At 40.0% G+C, this 25,193-nt stretch overlaps 1 long non-coding RNA gene across 1 annotated transcript in view; it reads right to left on the bottom strand.

Moving 5' to 3' along the window:
• LOC124168941 overlaps positions 1 to 20,195 on the bottom strand; it is a 354,549-nt gene extending 334,354 nt beyond the window's left edge. Inside the window, exon 1 of the long non-coding RNA XR_006867014.1 lies at positions 19,551 to 20,195. This is a non-coding gene — a long non-coding RNA (uncharacterized LOC124168941). The remainder of the gene's footprint in view (positions 1 to 19,550) is intronic.
• Positions 20,196 to 25,193: the final 4,998 nt, after the last annotated feature.

Below are 25,193 nucleotides of genomic sequence, written 5' to 3'. Positions count from 1 at the left end.
CATATAATATTTAAAAATGCTTGCGACTTGCGAGAGGTATAACATAGACGGCGATGTTATTAGATTTACCAAACTATTTACGCATTTTTTCTCGAACTTGATAATGTAAAACCTGCTTTTAATAAACCTTCATGGGGAAAAAGCAGTATATAAATGATTCAAACGCTATTATGATTAAGGATTTCTTGGAAATTGCGCCTACAACGGATATTTATATTTAAATAGCCATTTACTCATCTAAACGCACCAAGTTTTCACATGGTGCAAGTCTTGGCATTTGACTCCGAACATGTCTAATGTTAACAGTGATGATGTCTAACATGTCTGATTAAAAATAGCTCTACTTGAATCGTAACACACCGTGTGTTTTGTTATCTTTTTACATTACTGGCGATAATTCGTGCCGTAGCTATTTCAGGTGGCAGGAATGGCCTTTTAGGTAAGTTGCAGAAAGAAATCAGAATAAGGAGAAAGACGGTGGAGCCGAGTGAAAAGATAGGGTTTAAGGTTGGAAAGAGTCAGGCGGGGAGACGGCATAGGTCTCATTTCTAGAGGGCAGTTTTAGAGAAGGTTGGAACGAGGTAGGATGACCACACTGCGTAAGACAGGCGTTTCCTTAGAGCTCTCAGAGTCTTCAAAGGTACAACGGTTGCATTCAAAGGTTAGGTAACAGGAAAAATAATTCTGAAGACGAGCTTAGGCTTGACGTTATCATTCTCAGTAATTGCCTTGGGAAAAATTTTAGGATTGTCGAATCTTTCTCTCTCCCAGTCAACTGCGCATTCCACCATATGAACCAGATCATTTTATTGCCCAAAGCAATCTGCAAATCTATGTAAAGTAGCGGCCTCCAAATTGGCCCAATTGTCCTAAGTTCAATTCCCGCTCCTGAAAATGAGAGTTAAATTGAATTTATATCACCTCCGTAATAAACTGAACTTCAGCGCTATTTACGTAGCAGAATCGAAATGAAAAAAATGACTCAACGATGGCCCCTGGGGTACAATTCAAAAATTCACTTTTCATGTCAATGAAATTTTTAAAATATAGCATATTCATGTTTTAAATTACGGTTACTCCTAACATTGGTAAAAACATGGGTCAATATGGCCTACAGTACTCAGAATATAAATAATACGATTCGTCTAAAGCTGCTCCTAAAAATCGATAAGAGTCTCTCAGTTTTTACAGACGTTAAGCTAGGAGCCGCTAGAAACCGGGAGGGCATGTACTCAGCTTAGATTGCTTCAGCAATTCAAAATGAGCATCTTTCAAAATGACACGGACAATTCGAAAATTCAGCTTTTTGTCAATGATAGTTTCAAACTAGAGTATATTCATGTTTTCAGACGCAGAACTTAGAACTTTTATTTTCAGATCCAACAGAAACGACATAATAAGAGTTACCTATTTTGCCAAAAGGATGGATAGGAATTCGTTTTTTTCCCGGACAATTGATAACAGAAATTTAAAAAATCGAAACACTTTACCATCTACACCACCACTTACGGCTGCAGTTCACGAACTGCGTTCGAGTACGAACCGGATACTTATTTCGAGAAAAGTCATTGTAGTAAAATCGAACTGAAATCGGGCAGTAAAATTACCTACTCACAATATGCACCTAATTTTCTTTGTATTCTCTCTTAGATAAATCAAGCACCTCCTGCTACAATCTATAATGAGTAGAGTACTGGTAAAAATCTTACGAGTACGGCCACGCTCGACGAAAAACCGTCCTGCCGCGGATTTCCGCCCGAGAAATCGGTCTCATTTTTAGCAGCTCTTCAGAGCGCTCATAGTATATGCAGATCTAACAATAAGAAGAGCAAATTCGTAATGCCCCATTACAATTGTCCGAGCGATCGACCTAACGATAGTTGGCCGAACTAGCTGCGGGTAGAAGAAAAATTATTCGTTAAATACATGTTTAACACAATAATACCTAGACCAGTAATTTATTAGGGAATAACCGAAGAATAAAGTAGTGATTAGAAAACGTAACATACAAATGGACCATTAATAAATACCTCGGAATAGTAATTGGAAGAGAAGAAATCAACGTAGCCGTATAATTTAATGTATCTAAGAATATTTTTTCTAATTTTGAAGAGCGCAATTTTAATCACCAGTGAAATATAAAATTAATTCGCATTGATTTCACCATAAAAGCCCCATATGTATCCAGAGGAAGAGCGTTTGGTCAACAAATATGACATACGAAACGCGTTAGCAACCAATAATAAACACATTAGGAATTAATGTTGAAATATTTCTTGGAGTGTAGGTCAATGCTACCTGAAATACTTGGTCAATAAGTCTTTATCTTGGTCCGCCATTTCATCAAAGATTGCCCTCCCGTTTCTCGCTTATTTCACACTGACATGGTACCTAATACCTAACATAAAGGATGAAAGATAGCTGAGGGAAGGGGAAATAGTGGGGAGGTAGGGTGCAAAAGGGGGGGAAAAGAGTGTGCTGAGGCAATGAGTCCTTGTCAATGCTACCTATGTGAAATGCTACCTGACTGGGATTCGATCCAGAAATCGAACCCAAAAGCAAAGGGAGTTTTCTTTGTATAAACCCCCGCCGAAATCATGGTGTACCTAAGCTTCGAGGTAGCGCAACTGGTCAGAGCACCCGGCCGGCAACCGGGAGGTTCAGTTCAATGATTGTTACAATGTTTCAGTTCTGGCCTCCCTTCCCCCACAGACCACCCACTTAAACTTCATTCCATCGAATTAACCTAAAAATGGCTATTTAAAGCATTTCTTCCTCCCGGCTTAAATATTAACCGATAATCCCTTAATTGCCTCAGCACACTCTTTTTCCCCCTTTTGGACCCTACCTCCCCACTATTTCCCCTTCCCTCAGCTATCATTCATTCTTTACCTACAGTCTCCTACCTAACTCTGAGGAAGAAGGATGCATACCACCGAAAATTTACTTCTGTGAGTGCTTTTTTATCTTTTTGTGTCCTGTGCTTCTGCACAACCTGGAATATTTTTATGTTATATATAAACATATATATATACTTCATTGTTTTTTGATAGAGAGAACGACATCTTCGCATTGCCTATAGCTTTTTAAAGTTAAATTGTACCCATTCTTTGATTTATTAAATGGCTGAAAGGTAGATTTAAATTTCCGAGGTATATAAGAATACATGAATAGCGAAGTTACGTATGTTATAAAGAAAAAATATTTCCAAGCTTTTCTTTTAAGAGAATGTTGATGCTGTTCCTCTTACTTAAATCACATAGACGAAAATCACCATTTAGGTTGTGTACATACCGGGAAATTGCCCAGGAAAGTCCAGTCCACAAAAGCGTACCTTTCTGTTCTACCTTTTTTGCACCGATAATAGGCACTTATCACTATAATTGGTCGGAATTGCGTGTTTTTTTAACGATGCCATAGCGTAAATTTAAAATGCTAAGGAAAGGGGCCTGGCCCATTCGTTGGGTGCAAAGAATATTTTTCATGAAATTTTACGATACATACTTCAGTTTGAAAGAAATACATTCCATCCTAAACCAAACTTTTTTTCGAGTGACTTGCTTTGTAACCAGAGGTCCTACTGAGCAATGTGTACCCTGATGCTCGATAACAACTATTTTGAAATTTTATATTTCGACTATTTTTCTCAATACTCGGTCTTTGAGGGAAACCTCCTTGTTAAAGTTCTCGTATATCATACTAGAAAGAATAATAGCTACGGTCGGGAAAACGTCCACATTATACACGTCTTTGAAATATGAAATTCGCATTTGGAAAAATGCCTTGTAAGATATTTTAAATGTTGAAAGGTATGACATACCTTTAAACGTATATTTTGAATTTGAAACACAACGGAAAGTGCGACATCATTTAATTTTTATCCTAAAAATTAAATCTTCGTTAATATCGTTGAATTGGCTATGGTGTGGCGAGTCAAACAGGAAGTACAACGCGCCGACGCTGATCAGCGCGGGCAACCAGGCGAGCCCGGTCAACGCGGCGAGGCTGCCGCATCGAACCAAAAGCAGTATATCCAACGTATATAAGACCAGCGGAGAAGCCACCGCGGGAGGCAGAAATATAAGAGAAGGTGCTAGCAGAACGCTGTGCTAGAGAGAACTGAGCCACCTCAAGTGTAAACCGATTTTTGTACATAATAAAAATCGTACATTGGAGGAGTATTGTTTGCTTGCAACATAGCCTGGCAGCCGACCTTCACAATGGACATATTAATGAGAACTGATGCACTTTTAGAGGGTTATCATTATGCTAAGAATCCGATATTTCTATATTAAGTGACATATTCCAAATATAAACATAAAAACACGATAAATATATAAACATTAATTGAATTGCAATTATATATCGCATTACCACTACATGCGAGTATTTCCCCATATTATAGTAAATAATATTTACATGCTATTATGGGACATGCCATTTGGAAAATGCGCACTTCCGAGTGGCAATAGAATTTCTGGAACAAAGTTTACATCATAGAGACTCCGAAATACCAAAGCGGAGCAGCAATAAAGCAATTCGCTCCGCTCCGGGGAGCTCTGAAATGTCACTCCACCCGCGCACCTCGGAGCAGCAATGAAAATTCACGCCGCTCCCTTGCTTTTGCAGGTTTCTGGTTTTTATGAACGCAGAGTCAGCAATGAAGTCGAAACAATTAACCACCTAGACAACCACTTATGGTTGCAATTTCCAACTGCTTTGTGCGATAAAGAACGAAGTGAGTGAATACATCGATAAAAGACATTGATTTTAAGATGGGAGAGATAGACAACTATATATTAATCAAGTTTATCCAACTGATCATTATGTAAATCCTTGGTCTGACGTTCTTGAGATACCAAGACGTGATAGAGAGACACCTGCTAAGGATCAGGTGAAAGTACGTTCTCAATTATGGATTTAAGCTTTTTTTAAATTTTAGCGGCGGTCACGCCATTATGCTAACCTATATTTCTTACCATTACTTTTTTACTTATTTCAGGTTCCTGAACGCCATCCACCTACTAATTTTTCAAGCGGGTATTTTTATAAATTTTGTATTCCGGGACGATGATGCCCTGTACCGGCTTCATAGAAAATTGGAAGTCGTTACTGAAGTAAGTATCTTACTCGCAAAGTTGGCCCCATGAATTTACTAGAGTATCACCCTGCATGAACTGATTAAGATGACATTTTAAGCCTTCTTTTACTTCTCTCCTCATGCTTTTCTACAGTCTTCTTGGCCAAGGGAAGGAGCAATAAGACAGCCACGAGCTGTAAATATTGTGCGGTGGAAAATCAATCAATACGTTGTAGCCACATCAAGAATACATTTGAGGTAACTATATATCTCTCATTTCTGTGGAACACGTCTATGTTATTCTCCAATTAGCAATTATGAATCCAATTTATTGGTCTATGTACCAAAATACTTTGCGTTGCTTTCACAAAGGCAAGGTGTCACTTTTTATGAATGATTGTCGATTCGCTATCGATCTTTGACATTTAAATTCAATTCTTAAATCAGGAATGAAGACGATTTTACTCGTGGAAGGGCGACCATACTACGAAGAAGTCATACTTATCCACGGGCTGATAGAAGACTACGACCCACGCCCGGAAATGGAATGTCATAGAATCGTTTTAAACCATGTGTACTGCATCCTTCAAGGAATATTTTCTTTTTTATCAAAATTCACTGCAAGCTTCTATTTCAATAAAAATTGAAAACGGAAATTATCTTTTTATTTTAAGCGTTCCTACAATTCCTATTAATTATAATTGCATTTTAAGAATGCGCATTACGAACCCTTGGTTGTAAAATCTCTTTCGGAAATGTTTCATCCAGAAAGTAATAACTTCTATCTTTAAGCGGTTTTAATATATCAATGTAATGGAACAATGAAATCGGGTACACGGATTGCTTGCTTTACAAGTTATGGACTTAAAAAACATGCAATTTATAGTTATATTTTTTCACTTAAGGTAGAATAGTTACTACATTCTACGGAATAATATCTGTAACCATCAGATAATGCCCATTAAAGCGAACTGTATCTATTCATGGAAGCCAATTGTTAACAGCCTTAGATATTTTTGTGGATATAATATTCCCCAGATCCAGATATTTCTTTCAGATCCTAGCCAAACTCAACATGTTGCCCATACTTCTTAGTTACAACGTATGTTCCTCTAAAATTGTTTTACAGTAATAAAAAAATAAATGAATGATGACGGAACATAATTGCAAGTTTTAGACTAACTGCGACATTAAACCCCTTAATAGTTTTAGAATGAAATAATTTCGCAATTTCACTATTATAGAATTCCCTAATTTTAAACACCGTCATTTGGTTTGAAATTTTATTCGAAAGAATGGTTTCCCAAAGCGAGGAAAAAACTTTCTTCGCTATTATGTAGGAGCCTGCGACTCCAAGCTTAAATGTGTCAAGGGGAAATTCGGGCCCTAACTCACGCAAATGCATGTATAAAGCGAGGGCAAGTTGGACAGAAACGCATTTCAAAGGAACTCCCAGGATCTGATCGCGGAAAGGTCCTTAATGAAATAATTACTGCAATTAAATTGCACGCCTGGAAACGAAACAGACTGAAAGGCGAAAGTTTTCGCTCACGTCAAAAATTCGCGTGATTCAATTTTCAGTCTCAGCTAAATGAAATTTGGCTGGCTAGAAAGTCCACATACTTTTACAACTTCCGGATGGTAACATTACATTTTCTAGTTTCGTGATAGGTAACTACTGATGTAACTCATGAATGGGCACATAAATTCAGCAAAGAATCATGAAATTAAATCAAGCTGGAAGTTTATCGTGACACATCGCGCAACGAGGTCATATCAAAGTCATTAAATATAAAATTTCATTATATCCCTTGACTTTAACCGAATGTCTTTCATTTCAACCTTAAAAATACCCTTTTATAAGTTAGTTTCGTCTTGCAAATTACGCCTAACATGTCCAAACCAATGCTGGCACTATGCGGCGTATTTTAGCCTTTTTTTGTTTCGATTGGTACGTATTTCATAATAGGGTAGTTTCCTTCATCAAAGAAAACGAAAGGCATTGATTGCGATTCGTTACCCAACATTAGTGTATTCATAATATACAAATTATTTGGTTTCAGATATCCCAGTTTAAACGAATGTTAATGGTCAATTTTAACATCATTTGAAAAAGGCGATTGGCGCCCTTGTAATGCCACTCCACGTGACGTCATAGGGACCTAGATGCTGTACTAATTATTTGTGAAAGTGGCAAAGAGCTCAGGGAAAGATTTCTTAATAATCACCTGTTAAAATTGCCTATGGTCGGAAAGTTTCCTCCGTTTGATAGGGTATTAATAATTCTTATTTAAGCCAAGCTCTACCTGCTAGCAAGGTACTCTGCTACCTACTAGCAGCCTGCTTCGTATCGGCGCTCATAGCCTCGCACCAAGATGGCTTCACACGGCGGCAGCCGCAACCAGAATGACGTCACACGGGCTTTTCCCCGCATTCGTACTTAGCCATCGCGTTTTCGCGCGCTTGAAAATTTTCACTTTTCATTTAATTGTGAAAAATAGATATCGTCATTTAAAAATCTAAAAGCGTGAATAACGTACTCGAGGAGTGATAATCTTTCGATTTAGGCAATTAAAAAAATAGGAAACCACCCTATTTTCAACTGATGTACCTACATTCTAAGAAAATTATTCCCATATTAGACAGCAAAAGGCTAAATAAATACTTAATCAAATTTGGTGATTTTCAGTCCAAACCAAATGAAATGGGCATAGAAGATATGAGAAATATTTCATATTTTTTGATACTGCTACGGGTTCTGATCGACATTAGCTGTCCACACTTGAGAATACAGCAGCACTTTATTCAAAACACTTCAACGAACGATAGCTTATCAGAACTGATTCATTTCCATACAAAGAATCAATATAAACACACTGCCCGTCACCCAGCGACGCCCACATCACACACAGGCACCGCTACACAACCCCCACCCCAAGAAATTACTCTGTCTCATAGCGAAAGCACGTTGCTTTTACCACGGGCCATGAGAGGCGGTTATGTTGGTTTACTTGGGGCACCAGGAATTGACCCACTGGATGAATCAAATCCTCCACTTTCAAGGCCACCAGATCACACCAGGGTAGCATAAGTCTTTGGCTCATTGGAAGCGGACTCGGGCTGTGCTTCCTCCAAACAGCTCTCCTCACCCACTCCCTTCTCCTATGCTCTTCTTCCTCTTGTGACGAAGTCATCTGCGGGTTGAAATAAGCCATTCGCTGCACAGTAAGATGTCCCTCAACAGACGTCACATGAACACTCTCAACATCTCCTTCAACTTCTGAGCGGCGAGCATTGAAAATTTTACCCTGGTCGCGAAATGTACCATTATTCACAAAATACTTCTGGGGAACTGAGGATCAATTTCATCCCTAATTCCCTCAGATGCCAATGCGCACTGCATCTGAGCTGCTTGTACTTTCTCCACGCCATCACAGCCATGAAAAGGGTCCAAGCGAATGAAATGGACTACTCTTGGCTTCCCTCTTGGAGGTTTCTTGGTCCTGTACATCACATCATTGATCCTGGTAACTACCTCATACGGTCCTTCCCACTGTTTCTGGAGCTTTGGAGAGTACCCACGGGTCCTTTTTGGGTTGTAGAGCTCCACCAAATCTCCTGCCTAGTAGCCACCCTGGTCAGCCTTGATGTCATACCTCTCCTTCATTTTTCCACTTGCTTCCTCAAGATTGGAACGCACTCTTTGATGGGTTTCATCCATACTCTTCCTGAGCTTTGTGATGTAGTCTTCTATCTCAACATCCTCCCCAGGCCTGCATCCAAATTGGAGATCACAAGGCAAACGCAGATCTCTCTAAAAATGATGCGAGCGGGTGTCTCTTTGGTTGTCTCATTGAGGGACCTGCGGTTGGCCATAAGGAAGAAATGGAGATGCTGGTCCCATTCTTGTTGATTGTCTGAAGCAATTTTCGTCAGGTATCTACCCAGGGCTCGGTTCATCCGCTCAACTATACCATCACACTGCGGGTGAAGTGGTGTTGTCCTGGTTTTCCTGATGCCCATCAACTCACACACACGGTTGAATACTTCTGACTCAAAGTTTCTTCCCTGATCAGAGTGGAGCTCTGATGGGACACCAAAGCGACTGAAGAATTGTTTCACTAACACATCGGACACTCTAGTAGCCCCTTGATTTGGAAGAGCATATGCTTAAACCCACTTACTGAAACAGTCCATGGCCACAAGGATGTATTTGTTCCCATCCTTTGTTAGAGGAAAAGGTCCAGCAATATCAATAGCCACACGCTCAAAAGGTGCCCCAACATTGTAGGTCCTCATTGATACTCTTCTCTTTTTCCGTGGACCATTTGCCGCTGAACATCCTGTCCACTTCCTACACCATTCTCTGACGTCCTCCTTCAAATTTGGCCAGTAGAATCTCTCCCGGACTTTTTCTAGTGTCTTGTGTAGACCAAGATGTCCTCCAGAAGCACCATCGTGCAGACTTCAGATATGCAGTTTTGTGGAACAATAACCTGCTGCCTCTTTAGGCCTCCAGTTGAATTTTCAATCACCCTTTTGAGCACACCACCATCTTCAAAAATCGAGTTCCACTGAGGCCAGTATGTCTTAACACGTGGTGTTAGAGGAGCCACTTCCTGTCAAGCTGGTCTTCCTTCACGGGAATATTTCCATCTCCAGAGATATTTGAGGTTAGGATCTTCCTCTTGGTCTTCCCGAAGTTTGTCACTTTCCCAAAGATCAGCAACCACAGTAGTTCTTCTCAAGGTGCCTTCCTTGTTGTCATGATTTGAGCAAAAGGATGCTACTTTTTTTATTGTTTTCGGGGTCTTCTGGTCGCGGGTTGACAACTGCCCCTCCCTATCAACCCTCTTTAGTTTACCTGCACCTTTGGAACTGATTTCGCGGTGCACTTTATGCGCCCAACCTCCCCACAAGCCGAGCATCGAATTTTTTCCTTTTTATATTTTAATTTTTCCAACACCATCTTCACTATCTCTTGAATACTACGAGCTCCAATGGCGTCAGCTTCCATAGCTCGTACTTGGGAATGTCCTGTCACTGATTGCCCAGATGATTGAGAAACTCCAATAGATTCGGTCACCTTTTCTTGATTGGTGGAATTTCCAGCCCCACACTCAAGTCGCCTTAGTCGATCTTCCAGTTTTTTAAATCATCTTTGACCTTACTCACTTCCTAATTCATCACATCTGCAGGTCCTTTAGTATTATTGTCCAAAGTGTCTTGCAATAAATTTATATTCCCTTGGAGAGCTGAAATATTTTCTTGGAGATCTGAAATATTTTTGTGAACTATCTCCTGCCAATTTTCCATGGAAGTGAGTAGTTGGCTGATATCTGTTGTCTCAAATAGAAATCTTGCAGGATCCTTCTCTTCCTCCAATATCGCTTCTCGAAGGTGATCCTGTAACGCAGACTTCTTGCCCGAAGTATTCAAATCGCGTTCCTCCAACTCGCGTTTTAGGTCGGCCACTTTTAATTCACTTAACGTAATTTTCCCAGCCATTTCAATTTTATCGATAAAAGAATCCCGCTTCCGAGACCAACTGTAACGGTTTCTGATCGAAATTAGCTGTCCACACTTGAAAATACAGCAGCACCTTATTCAAAACACTTCAACGAATGATAGCTTATCAGAACTGATTCATTTCCATACAAAGAATCAATATAAACAAACTGCCCGTCACCCAGCGACGCCCACATCACACACAGGCGCCGCTACAATACTAAAGGAATCAGTGGGTGGCTTGATGGCCACGTGAAGAAAATTGACTAAGACTTCGACAAAAGAATCGAATTTTCGGTGGAAACAGAATTATATTCCTTCCACTTCCTAAAACGACTCTTCATATCTTAATTTGGTTCAGCAATTTTTTCATCATTAGCCAATGTATGAATGAATTTTACATTCCTTGATGAAATTCATTCCGGTCCTCAAACCGGTAAAGCAACAAAATTCCACTCAGCATTTCAGCTATAAAAATCTTGTACAAATTGTATCCGATTCCATTTGGCAGGAGAATCCGACTAAACATCACAGTGCCTATTAATATATATTGAATAATTAATATTACTGAATAGAATAAGGAATTCTTGTATAAAGCGAGTACAATGAGGATATTCAAACAGTTAACTATTAGCTGTGCTGAAGATCTAGCGATAGTCACCCCGACTAGATTCGTACACATTCCTTAAGAATCTGTTAGTGGTTGAAACTCGAAAGAGGACATAAAGCTGCTTCAAAACCGGTTGGCGAAGGTATTTTAAATTAATCTTCTCTTAAATGGAGCGTTCCTAACCTGCTTTATAGAAAATCTTGGCGTCTGTCAAGAAATCTCCTTTAAAAGTGATTTCGAGGCACTGTAATTTCTTCCCTACTCCAACCCCTCCCCCTCCTCCTGCTTCAACCCTCATCAGTGGCAACCGCCCCTTCCATCCAACCCCCTCCCATATCCATCGCCATTCCCTCTCTAGGAAGGGGAAGCGACTCTTCCCCCTCATCTTCACTCCAAAGTTCACGCCCCATTCGGAGCCTACCGTCTCACACACAAGGGTATATAGGAAAAAGAAGGGAGCCTAATTGAGTTTTGTTACCAAGGAAACCGCCACGAATATTACAAAAAAGGATCCTCCAGTCGACTTCCATATGCGTTGTCGCTCATCGCGCATTTCTTTGGCTTCACGAAAGTCGCCACTCGATTCGCTCACGAATGATTTAGAACAACGATCCGAATGTCGAGGAGGAAATAGCTACGAACAGGGCTGTTAAGCGAAATTTATGCTTTCCATGTTGTGATCGATCAAACTGATAACTTTTTGAATGCCATTCCAATATCATATGGTAAATATTGAGAATAAACGAATCGCTCTCATCTCGTCGTAGTGCGGAAATTTTTGGAAATAGATTAAAATGCGTCCAAAGAGACAGCGAAAAATAAAGATTTAACGGAGTGGTACTTCCTTTATGGTATAGTCCCTTTGGACTTCGTCATTACTCTCATCTTCCGTCACGCATGCATTTCCAATAGCAGCCGTTTTCTTTATTTATTCCCAATCCACCCTTGATAAATAGTCACCTCACCTTTTGTGCATATTAAAATATTTTCATCGAAGAACTGGAAAGCATATACGATTACATAACTTGTAACATGGGGATCGAGTTGGAGTGGTGGCATGAGAGTTGGCTTCCCGCTTTGTGGCGGTGGCTGAGGATTTTCAGAGGTCATCCGATCCCTACTTGAGTGTTGTTAGGAGGGCATTGCAAGCGCAACACTGTATCCATCGTATGGCAAGTTTAGTCGTGGTCCCCTGCCGCCTTACGTCAAGATCAGTCAAATGTCGACGCCGGGTTGCTCTTTACCTTACATTCCGTACCCTTCTCACATTGCGAAAATGACCTTAGGCGATGATTGCATCCTCCAAATACTAGTAACCTATTTTATGTACATTTCAGTTTTTGAGTGATTTCTGGTAATTATAAATGCTTATGGAATTATTGTATTGATTGTTATTTGAGGCATTGTATCGTTAATGCACGTAGTATGACTATATGCGTGTGTATCTAAAAATATTTTCTTTCTAAGGCCAATATTAAATCAATGGGAAATTGGTGTAATATAATTAATATCGATTTTTGTTATGCATCTTATTATGTAAAGGAACCACGTTCCTAAGGTAATAATCTTATTCTTTTCTATCTACGTATCTGTCTATCTTTCTTCTCATCCTCCACGTATCCTTTCCCTACAGAGAAAAAAATAACTTCCCACCCCCTTCAACTCACGGCTATGCCTCCACCGGGAAAGAAAGAAAGAGAGAAAAAACGGAGCGCTCCTCCTCAAAGTCTTCCTAATACGAAGAAGGGCCGAGAGGGATATTACGGGGGAATGGATGGCTCGTGGGGTGTGTGGGGGGGGGCCTTGTCATTACCCCGTCCGTCCCTTTGGGGTCTCTTCCCTCGCTCCGAAAATCGCCTCCGCCCACAGCCCATGCATCCCAGAGAAAAGCCCGCCCCAGCCGGATACACCAGAGAAATTGTTTGACATCTTAATTCGCCCGGTTTATGAGCGCCGCCTGGAGGGAAAAAGAGCACCTTGGTCTGATGACGGTCGGTTCTGTTGGACAGCAGGAAAGAAGGGAAGAAGGAAAATGGATGTTTTCGGAGAGGAGGCAAGCGATTTAGGGAGGCTGGGCGGAAGAAAAAAAAACAAGAGTAGACGCCTTGGGGGGAAAGAGTTAGGGAGAGGTTGAAAATGTGGAAGGAAGAGGGATTTGGAGGGAAAGAAAAGGAAGGAGAGAGAGAGAGAGAATTAGAGGGGAAGAATGATGGGTGAAAGGGAGGCTCAGTGGTTGCGCTGACTTATGACTTTTTTTCTCCTTCAATCTCTTCCTTCACCCGACGAGAGAATCGAGGCACCGGTAAAGGAACGATTAGGCGACAGGAGGGGAGGGGGTGGGGTACGGTCAACGGTAGCCGCCCTCTACAGTCCATCCTGGGGACCGCCAATCTCATCCGGAGCGTCCAGTCGATTATTTAAAAATGGTTTCCAAGAAACAGAAAATGGACACGTTCTGCACTCCTCAGAACACCTCAACTTAGGAAGGAATACAAAAAAATATTTTCATTTTTAATTTTTAGCATAATTTTTAGGCCCTCAAGAAAAAGTTACAGCATCATTTTTTTAAATACACCTCTACAATGCAAGGAAACTGCTTTTACCACCCTAAATCGCGAAATATGAATTGAAGACAAAAATTTCTTTTGAAAAAATTTGTTATAAAAAAGCTACTATACAAATAGGTGAATATGATATTAACATATCTTAGATATTAAACTCATATATACTCGCGGCCGTAGAATTTCTTTCTCATATCAAGTAGAAACTGGAGGGAATGATATATGAGATGAAGATATCAGCATGAAATCTAAACTTTCAGTTACTACTTGATATGAGAAAATAGTAGTAATAATGAAATAATAAATATAAAATAACCTTCCCTATGACTTTCAATCCCTTTTCTCATTATTTGATTCAAAATATATCATATTATGCGAGTGATTTTATGACGATGAAGTGAAAATGTTTTCTGGGTATGATTTTATGCTTCCATAATCAACTTCTGCAGCTAAAAATCTATGTGGAGGCTTATCTATGCAGTCGCACATATTAGGAGCCAACCAATAAAATTTTTGATAAAAATCGATGGCTAACGATTTCACCTTCCGGAAAAAATTTTAAAAAAAGTGAAAAATTCCTTTTGTGAAAATCCACACTTCGTCGATTCTTGCCAGAAGAAATTCATCACTGCTAATGCCAGGCCATTTTCCTCAGAGGACAAAAAGATAAATCAGTTTCCAGCATAAAATAATAATATCTTAATATCATTCCTAGGGCTCGTTTTTCGTATCTGACTGAATATTACCCCACAATAACCTCAACTTTTGTATTTAAGCCTTACCCTTGATTTTGATGGAAATTGCAAAAATGTCCAATGAATAAGCATAGGGGAAACAATAAGCTATCCGTGCTTTCATAAGTTCGTCTAATAAGTACGTGGCTATTTTTTGCATAAAGCCTGCCTGTCGAATGAAAATTTAAGAAAATTCCATGCTTCGCTCTAGAATTTGAAAATATCGAAAAAACTGCTTGAAAAAATATTGAAAAGGTAGATAAAATCAAACTGGTTTTTACATTAAAATATGAGGCATTAATCAACAAAAGGTAGCTACAGCAACGTAGTAATGCATTGCTCGAAGCCATTAATCAGTCTTTACATGAGCATGTTAAGCAAATTTAAAGCTTTCGCAGAAAAATGACATGGTGCAGTCGCGTAACTAGGAACATGCTTTGGGGGGATGAGGAAGGGTGACCTCCCATCCCCCCCTTCCCCGTTTGGGAAAATTTTATAAAATTGATATGCCTGCAAATACATTTTACATAATTTTGGCACTTAAATTTTGGGTTACATAAAAAAGTTACGTTAAAATTTACTAACTAGAAAATAGTTTTGAATATTATTTTTATTTCTCTGAGGCTTTGGGGGGGGATCTATCCCCCTCATCCCCCCCCCCCCCCCCATAGTTACGCCACTGATTGAATGGATGGAAGACGGCAAACATAAAATGGATAAAGTTAAAATCCCAGTCGGTAAAAATATACTTCTCAAGCACCTAAAGCAAATATATCATGTCAATTCTGAATATAATAATGGCCTTTCTTCCATGCGCTAACGCCACGAGTCTCCCTGTAAACGCGAAACCCATCACCTGCTTACCACGCACACAGGAGAAGTGACTCACATAATTTTTTCTCCCAATCACACGACCAAGCACGAGACTCGCATTCCATTCCCTCAAGTCAAAGGAGCGAGAAGGACGAGCCATGCATACTGTCGGGGGAAAACCTCTCGAGCACGAACGTAAAACGGCATCCCACAACTGTCAATAAGAATCTGCACAGACACGCAATCATCGAAGAGAGGGAGAGCCTCGCGAATATATTTCAAGGGTCAAAATAAGGTGCGCGTCCGGATATGAAAGAGAATGGGGATGTGCATCGACGGAGTCAAGTGAGAAGAGGTGCGGGATGAGTGGAGTTGGGCCGACTTGACTGCACGCGGCATGCACTCGAACGCGAAGCATGAGGGCTGGAGAAAGAGAGGGAAGAGCAAGGGAGGAAGGCGGCCGACGGGACTAATAGTAAGACATAAGTCGGACGTAAACGACGCCTGGGCCACGATAAATAAGGGTCTTCCGAACGGTCATAACGGCTAATTTACCGACCGATAAACGCTGTGCGCTCGCCGCGCGCGGGAGAAAAGAAAGCTCGGAGGAGATGGCATGATGAAGATGAGGGCGGGGAACATTTAGCAAAGAGAATGGGAAATGCGAAACGGAGGAAGAGAAAGAAAAGGGAGAGGAGAAGGAGAAGCGGGCTGAAGGAAATGAAGGGTGCAATCGAGAGAGCGCAAGAGCTTAAAGACGAAAGAAAAAAGAGGGGCCGCAGTTATGGGGTGGTTTTGGGGGGTGGTTGGGGGTGTGACCCCTCGAGGGGACGAAATGCACTACTTCATGAGTCGGAAGAAATTTCGCAGCGGAACTTAAAAAGGGAACGAGCGCTCTCTCATTCGCTTCCAAATAACCCGCCACTGCAGACGAGGCGTTGGTCAGGGCGATTACCACCCCTCCCTACCTCTCCTCCCCCGCATCACAACCACGTTCTTACACAGTCAACGTCCCCCTCTTCACACATACACCGACACAAATATTTCCCACAAACCAAAAGGTTTAATGCGAAATTTTTTCTATCATAGAAATAAATAAAACTCGCTAATTTCCCAATAATGAATTTAAATTTAAATACGACCCGGATTTGCAAGCTTTTTTCATCTTTTGATGAAAATACACAGAGTGGAGAAAAATTTATCAAGAAATTGTATCACTGGATATCTGATTCAAGTATAAACGGAAATTATTAATGAAATTTAGGTCGAAAAATCACCATTTTTTTAGTTTTAGAAACTTTGAGACAAGCGCTACGCGAGTTTGCCCTGTTGCCGGATGATCTGGACAAATCGTGACTTTGAATGCTTTGCCTGCTTGAGCTCGAGGTGTATGCGAGGCATCAAGCAACAGAGAACACTCCCGGCCAATGGGAGCGCTTGGCTCAAATTTTCTGCAGTTCAAAATCGGTGTGTTTTCGATCTAAACCTCATCGGTAATTTTGCTTCATACTGGCATCGGCTATTCAGGGTTAACATTTCGTGAAAAAATTTTCCTCCACCCTGTATAATTTCAATCCTATATTTACTCAAATACTTTTGATATCGTTTTTCATTTCATTCATTATACTGAAATTATTTATTATTTTCACCCGGAAATGGTACAAAGTACCTATTTAACCTGGATCTGCCCAATGTAACAAAAATGTCACACCCTGTATCGCACCACTGTAATGACTCTTGCATCGCTCGAGCACGGTACTTTGTTGTGTTATATACTTGATTAGAAAGAGGAAGCTATGTGCTTCAATTCAGGGTAAGAATGGTCAAGTGAGAGTGAAGACCTATCCTTTAAATACCCCTGGTACTTAGGCACCTTCCCTAGACACTAAAAATGGATGTTCGCTTTGTGTAAGTATTTAATTTTTTCATTAACTATATGCGGTACGGCGACAATGTTTGGTATATATCAACATAATGATGCAAAATTACTAATAGTACTTTAACATGTTTGGTAATGCTTTTCATTTCTGTAATATTCTCTGATAAATGGTACTGTGACATAAATGTCACATTGGGCGGATCCCTATACAAATCTTCAAAGCTGCGAATTATATGCTCTAGTCAGAATTTATTGCAATTTCAACGTGTTTTCCTTCACATTCTTGCCAAAAAATGTATATAATTATCAATTAATCGATAAATTTGCATTTATTAACTTTCATTCCGGTAATTACGCTTGAATTAAAATTTTTATTCTTAGTGATATCGATAGCTCAGAGATATTACACTGCGTGAAGCCATATTTACCCTGGAAATTTAGATTTCATTATTTAAGTTTCAAACAGCTAATACGTGGTTAAAAAAAATAAAAAATACGACCGGTTGAGTAATTTGAGAGAATAATTTGTCCTATTCATAGAATATCCCCGTCTAATAATCAAGGAGGACGCAATATTTGCTCCGACAATAACACAAATTTTAAAAATATCATCAACATCATGGCACCATAGAGGAGATTCAGAGGGTCACAAGGAAAGAGCCGCGGCGAGACGAAGGAACAGCCTTCGGCAATGGAGATGCGAAAACCAGCAGAATGCAAAACCTAAGATAGCAACAATACGATTGACCCCGGGAAAAATTGGGCTAGAAAATATACAGTGATTAAATACATTCCTAGCATAAGTAAAAGGCATATTTAGATTAGGCAGCAAGATGATGAACATCATCCATTTGCTCTTAAAAGAAAACTGTTTATTTATGCCCACTAAACAGGATTAATTCAAGTTTTGTTCGAGGCAAAAACAAGTGCTACACGAGCACGCGTAATAAACGAAGAAACAAAAATCGCCGCCGTAAAAAGCAAATTTCGAACTGTTTCATATTTTTGCACAGAGAAATTCGGAAATTTACCCCTCGCCGTATTGGCATTATTTTTTGACCTAAGCGCGAAGATCTAAGTGGAAAACAACATTGAATTAGTGTGACAGTAATTTATGCTGATTTATTGAGGATTCCACTGATGACAACTTCAAGCCTAGTTTACCAGTTATAATTGTATAATTTCTCAAAAAACAGGTGGCATCATGATGGCAAAATATCAAATTTCCGATTCAAAAAGGCATTCTACCGGCTCAAAAATTTCCTTTTTGCCAAATATTAGCTTGGAATTATCTGGACCTTGGTTACCATCTGGGGTTAAGGGGTCAGAACCACTCTAAATAATTTTAAGTTACGGTATTAAGTGTACTAAGGATGAAGCATTGAAGGACAGCTATCTCTCAAACGATGGCCTACCAATCGATGAAAATTACCGGACAACTATTCAGTCTCTCATCCAATTTCCTCTATTTATCCAGTGTCTAATATTATAGGTACTGATTTTTATGCAAAAACAATTGGATATTCGTCATTTTTACCCGGAAATCTCTACTATGATGACATTCATCTCAATACAACTACTTTTCTTTCTATGTCACATTGATTTATGATTGAGGTAGTAAAAACTTTTTACAGGCAACGAAAACAACTTACATACACTTATTTTCTATGGGTATATGTCACCCAACGTATTTTAGATTATTTTAACGCGCATTGCGGGAAGGTGTTTCCGGAATATCAGGCGCCTTTAATTCGCAGGCCATTGTCAGTGGGACGGGATGCGGACGATGCCGTCTAAACCAATAAGCACGAAGAGTTAATCCGCCCCTGGCGGCATCACAGCCACCGCGGGAGATAAGTCTGGCGCTCAGGGGCGTCACCCCTTCCTCCTCCCACGAAGCGCCATATGAGAGATGCAAATACACTCACGATCACCAACGAAACGAACAAGGTTGTATGAGAAAGTTTGAGGGAAGAGGATAGTCTGTGTGAGGCGACTCTCTCCTATAATCCCCAATCAGATCGAATGAAAATACTATGTCGTTTCAGGCATAATCTGGAGAAATTCTGACGTATCTATCTATCATCTATCAATATATAAAAAATAGGATGCTTGTTTGTCTGTAACCGCTATGTATTTTTTCATACGGCTGCACTAATTGAGGCCAAAGTTAGTACATAGATGCATCTTATGTTCTCAAACCCCGTGGTGCTGCTTTCGGTTGCGATTCACGCGTCCTTTGCGTCGTTCACTCATAACAATTTGTTACGTCATGTCATTCAAATTCTGTGGAAGAACATCCTGCCGGATAAGTGCCTCTTTACTCGATCAAAGGGAAAACTTAACTCAAAAGATAGTCACTTACCTATTAATCCTGTCGGCGTAAACCTTTTGCTGAGGTATGAGTTCACAAGACTTTTTTGGTCTACACACGTACGGACACACATTGCGATCAATCTTGTGGAGCGAGGTAAAAACTGAACACGAGCGCGTTATACGGGAATTATTTATTTCACTGTTTGCTGTTCGTCGTGCCTAAAATCTTGCTATGTGACCATGGATTCCAAGTACGAAATTTCTCACTTCTCTGGGTACTATCTTTCCCGATCAACGCCGGAAAGGCCTGCTAGATGGTAAATTAAAACTTACTGCCTCCCACTAACAGCTTCTTCAGCTTTCTCTTCTCTTCTTTCACGGGGAAAAGTAGGCACACTTTTTCTCGTTCATCACAAAATCATTTCAATATGATTTCTTCAAACACGTTTTCCACTCACATAGACTCTTGGAGCACGAATAATTCTCATATTAACTTCAGTACGCGGAACTTTAGAAAAAGTTCCCACTGCCTCACGCATAAAGGAGCGAATATCGTAATGAAATATAACCGCAAATGTAGGATTCTCCAAGCTCGATTGGAAAAGAGAGACAATAGATAACCATCCACTCTTCCCTATGCAAACTGGAGGCCTAGGAGACACGCTACACACCGTGAAAGGAGACTTCGGAGGAATAGCACGTTGAAACCTCGCTGCAATGATTTCAACAAGGCAATGCTTTGAAAGGGAGTGGAGTATGACGTGATCAAATCCTTCCTCTATCCTAATAGAAGGTCATTCAGGAGTCACCTGAGTCAAATAGGCCCTATTTTCCATCTCCCTCCTAGCGCGAAAGGAAATAAGAATTGGGCATACAATCGGCTCAGCCAGTCGTAGAAATACTCTGGATATATTCGAATGACATGGGTGGCGCAGGGTATCATTCCAAGAGGAAAGGGAATTAAAATGACGAGCGTCTCCCGTCCCTTATCCGAAAGAAAATTAATGTATTTGTGGAAAATTACCAGTATGCTTGAATGAGCAAAGGCCAAATGATTCGGAGGTACTATTTCGAAGGCAAGTTCATCGATCCTCTTGAGAGGATGCATCCCTCCAAGTCGACAAGTTTTTATTTGGTGACTCGTTACTCAGCAAAAAACTTATTCTATTATCTTGAAAGTTTCAGGGTGCATTGATTAGAGCCTTTTCGACATTTTGCTGTTTTTAAAATAGGAACATTTACATCATTATTACCCCTAATGCAATGCTTTTTATGTTTGAAAAATAGGCAAAATTTGACAATTGCCTACCCTTTATGCCATATATTCTATTTTCGAGGCTATAGCATAGGTAAGTTTTAAAAGATTTATATCTAACCAAAATGCTACCGGTTGAGAGGGAGGTGCTTTCTTTTTCAGAGCACATTCACCTCAGGAAAATGTCCACTGGAAAATTCTCTGCTCGCGACGGCAGACGAATATAGTCCGGTCAGAAAGCTCTCTAAGAAAGAGGAAAAATCCAACTAAACCAAGCAGTAGCTATGGCCTACCTAGGAATTAGCTTTTGGGGATGGGAGGGATGGAGCAGAATGTAAAGCACACGACAGAGGGTGAGAGTACAGGAAATTTTACTGTGCGCACGGATTGGCATGAACGTATGTAGAAAAACATAGCCACATTTAATATTTGTTGCAGAAGTCTTTTAGTTTTTCTTCGACAAAATGAAGGCGAACTTTCGTAATAGCTAGGCGAGACAAAAGTTCTGAGACGGTTCCAGAGGGTGTTTCTGTATCCTCTATTACCCCCCACCCCCGTAGTTACGCCGTTGCGTTGTAGCATCGGGTTTGTTTGCCGCGAGGCGAGGGTATGTGCATGTATAAAAATTACATTCAGATAATTATAGTATAATTATATACCCGATGAAATCTAAAATTTAATTTTTTTCTCATTACTTGTATGCAATTTAAGTGTTAAATACAGTTTTTTATTTTTTCATTTTCTTTATTTCATTGACCCCCGAAAACAGCGCAATGAGGCCTTTACACCGGGAGTTTAAACAATCAACAACAGACGATCACACACATCCATGTTCTGGAATAGGCAAGCTACCCAGGCGGGACTCGAACCCACAACGCTGGGTATGGTAAGCGAGGACTTATCCCCGCCGCCACCGAGGCCGACTGTTAGATTTTCTGTTTTTATTCAACGCTAGTGCTTGGAAATGGGACTATGCTTGTTCTCGGTGTCAAATTCTGTTTTAAACCACGGAATCACACGGGATATCAATTCGCGGCATATCATTGATACATAAAAACAACGCGTCTTTTAAAGTGGCCAAAATTATCACTTTTCTTCAATATGAAACTTCTTTCAAATCTCAGGCCGACCTATCTCTTGAGCTACTGCTTCGAGGTAGGCATGAATGAATGTTGTTCTGAACTCCTACCTCAGAATTGGTTTCAATCATAATTTAGTCTTCTTGGTTTTTTTATCAGACCAAGATTCCAACACTCGCGAACATTTCACTTCACTGTGCTGCCATCCCTCTTCCTCTACGCATTGTAGTCCTTCGATTAATTCGGATAGGGGATAACAATAATATCGACTAGACTCCATATCTTATTTCAATGAAAATTGGATTGGAGGTTCCGTTTAAACTGTGCTTCTAATGGAAGTAGAAGTGATGCACAAATAAAAGTGTTTCGTAAAAATGCACTTTCTTGAATTACTATTCATTATTTTTTGTACGTATCAATTTCTGTTCCACTAACATTGATCATTATTACTCAAGGGAAAACGGAAAATTTCTTACTTTACTATCATCGTTTATAAAGATATTTTTTATATATCGTCAATATTTATTCAAAGCTGCAGCGTTAAATGCACGCGTTCTTTTATCAATGTTTTGAGACATTACGTAATGGTCATGAATCGGGGTATCCGTGGAAGGATTCATCACTGCTGTCTTCAAATTCCTTACTTTATAAAATCCATTGCTTGTTTGTGTTCCTACATGCCTTCAAAATATTCTGAGACGAAGTAAAATAAGTTGCACTCAATCAATTACTGACTCGAAGATTATCCGAATCACTTTTATTTAGCTCTACCTCAACGTATGGCAAAAGCTGTTTATAAAAAAAATTATCAATGATACATTGCTATCATTAAATTGTCAAAACTGTTTTCTATGAAGCATGAAATATGAATATCTTTTTGGATGCTACCAGTGACATTTGCATTATCTTTCACGCTCATAATCCTTCCATCCTTTCATTACGGTAATATCTCCCCAAATATCCTTCGTTGAAAAATTCTGTCGAGTCGTTAGGAGGAAACTTAAATATTTTCAATGAACGCGTATGATCTTTCCACCAGCAGTTAGATTAAGACAAATACATGCTCACCTCTTAAATTCATTTGGAATATCACCGACGTAACAAATAGCTCCTACAATTAGATTACTTTTCTATTGATACCATCTTGATAATACATATAAATTGAAACAAGTATAGTCATCATTTTGAGAAAACGTAACATAATGTAAGAATTTCACTATGATAGTTGATTTCAATTCCTGGATAACTCTGCGAGGGAATATATTGTAACCGGTCACGAAAAAGCAATAAGTGATAGCTATGGACCCAATCATAGGTATGACCAATCATTAATCGATTTTTACGCTAATTTATACCACAGTTAAAATATTATGCCCGATGCACCGTTCAGTAACAGATATAGCAGCTATAGTTATCCAACTATACTTGAATGCGTAATATTTTCTCATTCAATGCTTGAAGAGGTATATCATTATAAAACCACTGCCCACTACGTCATATTACGGATTACATAACGGCTGTGTTTTGAAAAGAGGGGAGTCATGTACATGATAAATAACATGAGTGATTAACAAGCAATGCATCTCATGGGCTCGCGTGCATGAATAGCAGGAATCATAAAAACAGTGCTCTAGAGTTCACTGGCGCCAGTCTACAGCTTTAACCCATTGACCTCTGTCCTTGATCAAAACGACGATGATTAAACTAAGAAACGTGCCGCTCACTTTGCGACGCCAATCCATACACAGTTTATAGCCTCTCCACAGGTCCTGTCATTGCCGTCAACGAGGCACTTCTACTGAGCTACTGTTATCGTGACATACGGCAAGAATAAGAAATCATGCATATGATTAGAGAAAATTATTGAATATCAAATGCTTTTTCAATTGAATACACTTCACTTCACCAGGATTCGAACTCAGATCCATCCCATTGCAGAGAAGATATATTACTAGTTACTTCAATATTTTTTTGGGCTAAGGACATCTGGAGGAATTTTGAGAAAGTCAACTTATTTGTGATATATGAGGAGCAGAATAATCAGGACAATGATTTATTTATTGCGTTGAATTTGAAAACGGTAAGTATTAGGATCTCTGATCAACAAAATGGTATATGTCATGCGTATCATTCTGAGAGAAATTTCGATACTTTAGTGAATGGCGTTGAGAAAATTATTTGCGCATTTATTAGCATGAATAGCTAGCCAAATCTTCCAATAAATCTAGGGAGAGTAAAACTATCAATCGATACAGGGGGGGGAGGGTTATGGTATTTCTATCTTTGAGCACTTATTTCTATGTCTACTTGAGCAAACGTTTTATTATGCTATGCCATTTATACCAATGAATATTTCTTTTACCATGAAACAATCAAGGGTTTGGTTACATATGTATCCCCACTAAAACAGCATCAGGCCGTAACATCAGGAGAGTGAGCAAAAAAACAAAAAAATTGACAATCAGGATAACTCATACACTGTATAGGTACTAATAAAGAGTAATACTCTGTGATACTACCTACCAAGGCGGGACTCGAACCAACGATCTTCGGCTTGACAGGCGAGAACTTAATGTGGAATATTAACATGCTCGACAAGCAGTAGCTACTAAAGAAACACTTTTCTTTCGACGGTCGATGTAAAAAGGCAGCGGTATTAAATTATTCCAAGGATAGGTCTGAGAATCAATACGGAAAGGCGGACTGTTTTTTTTTTGGCCGGATGGAACACTAATCAAGAGGTTCCTAAAAAGGAAGCCATTAGAATGCAGAAATATTTTGGCAGGCGGAGGCGTGAAATGAGCGGCCAATATCTAACCCGCAATTCGTACCAATAATGAAAGGGAATGAGGATTGCGGAGGCGAGATAAGAGACACGGCGAGGAGGGGGAGGGGGGTAGATTGTGGAGAACTCTTGTGTCCCGTGGTGAGAAGAGGAGAGGTGGTGGGGAAGAGGTCTGTGGGAAAATATGGAGGCAACCCGTGGGTGGAGAGTGGGGGAGGGAAAAAAAGGGACCTGGGGGAGTGGGGGTACCTTTTTAATTTGATCAGCGGCGGAGATAAGGGGAGGAAAGTGAGGCAGGATGGGGTGGGGTAAGATTTATTTTTTTTCTTTTAGAGGGGGGAGTAGAGTAGGTACAGGGGGACGAATAATGTGGGAGGAGCATAGAGGAATGAGATAAAGCGAATGATCACTTGCCTTTGGAGCATTCGCGCTGAGAGGGAGGAGAGGATAATTTTCGACTCGCGGAATGATATTATTGTATTATGAGCGTACGTTGGTTGCCTCACCACAAGGGTCAGCCTCGTAACGAAGGCCCGGAGGTGTCATGTAAGCGGACCGTGCCCAATGATTTGT

The sequence above is a fragment of the Ischnura elegans genome, chromosome 1 (genome assembly GCF_921293095.1).
Source record: "Ischnura elegans chromosome 1, ioIscEleg1.1, whole genome shotgun sequence".
NCBI classification, from domain to species: domain Eukaryota; kingdom Metazoa; phylum Arthropoda; class Insecta; order Odonata; family Coenagrionidae; genus Ischnura; species Ischnura elegans.
This window is presented reverse-complemented; position numbering and strand designations above follow the sequence as displayed.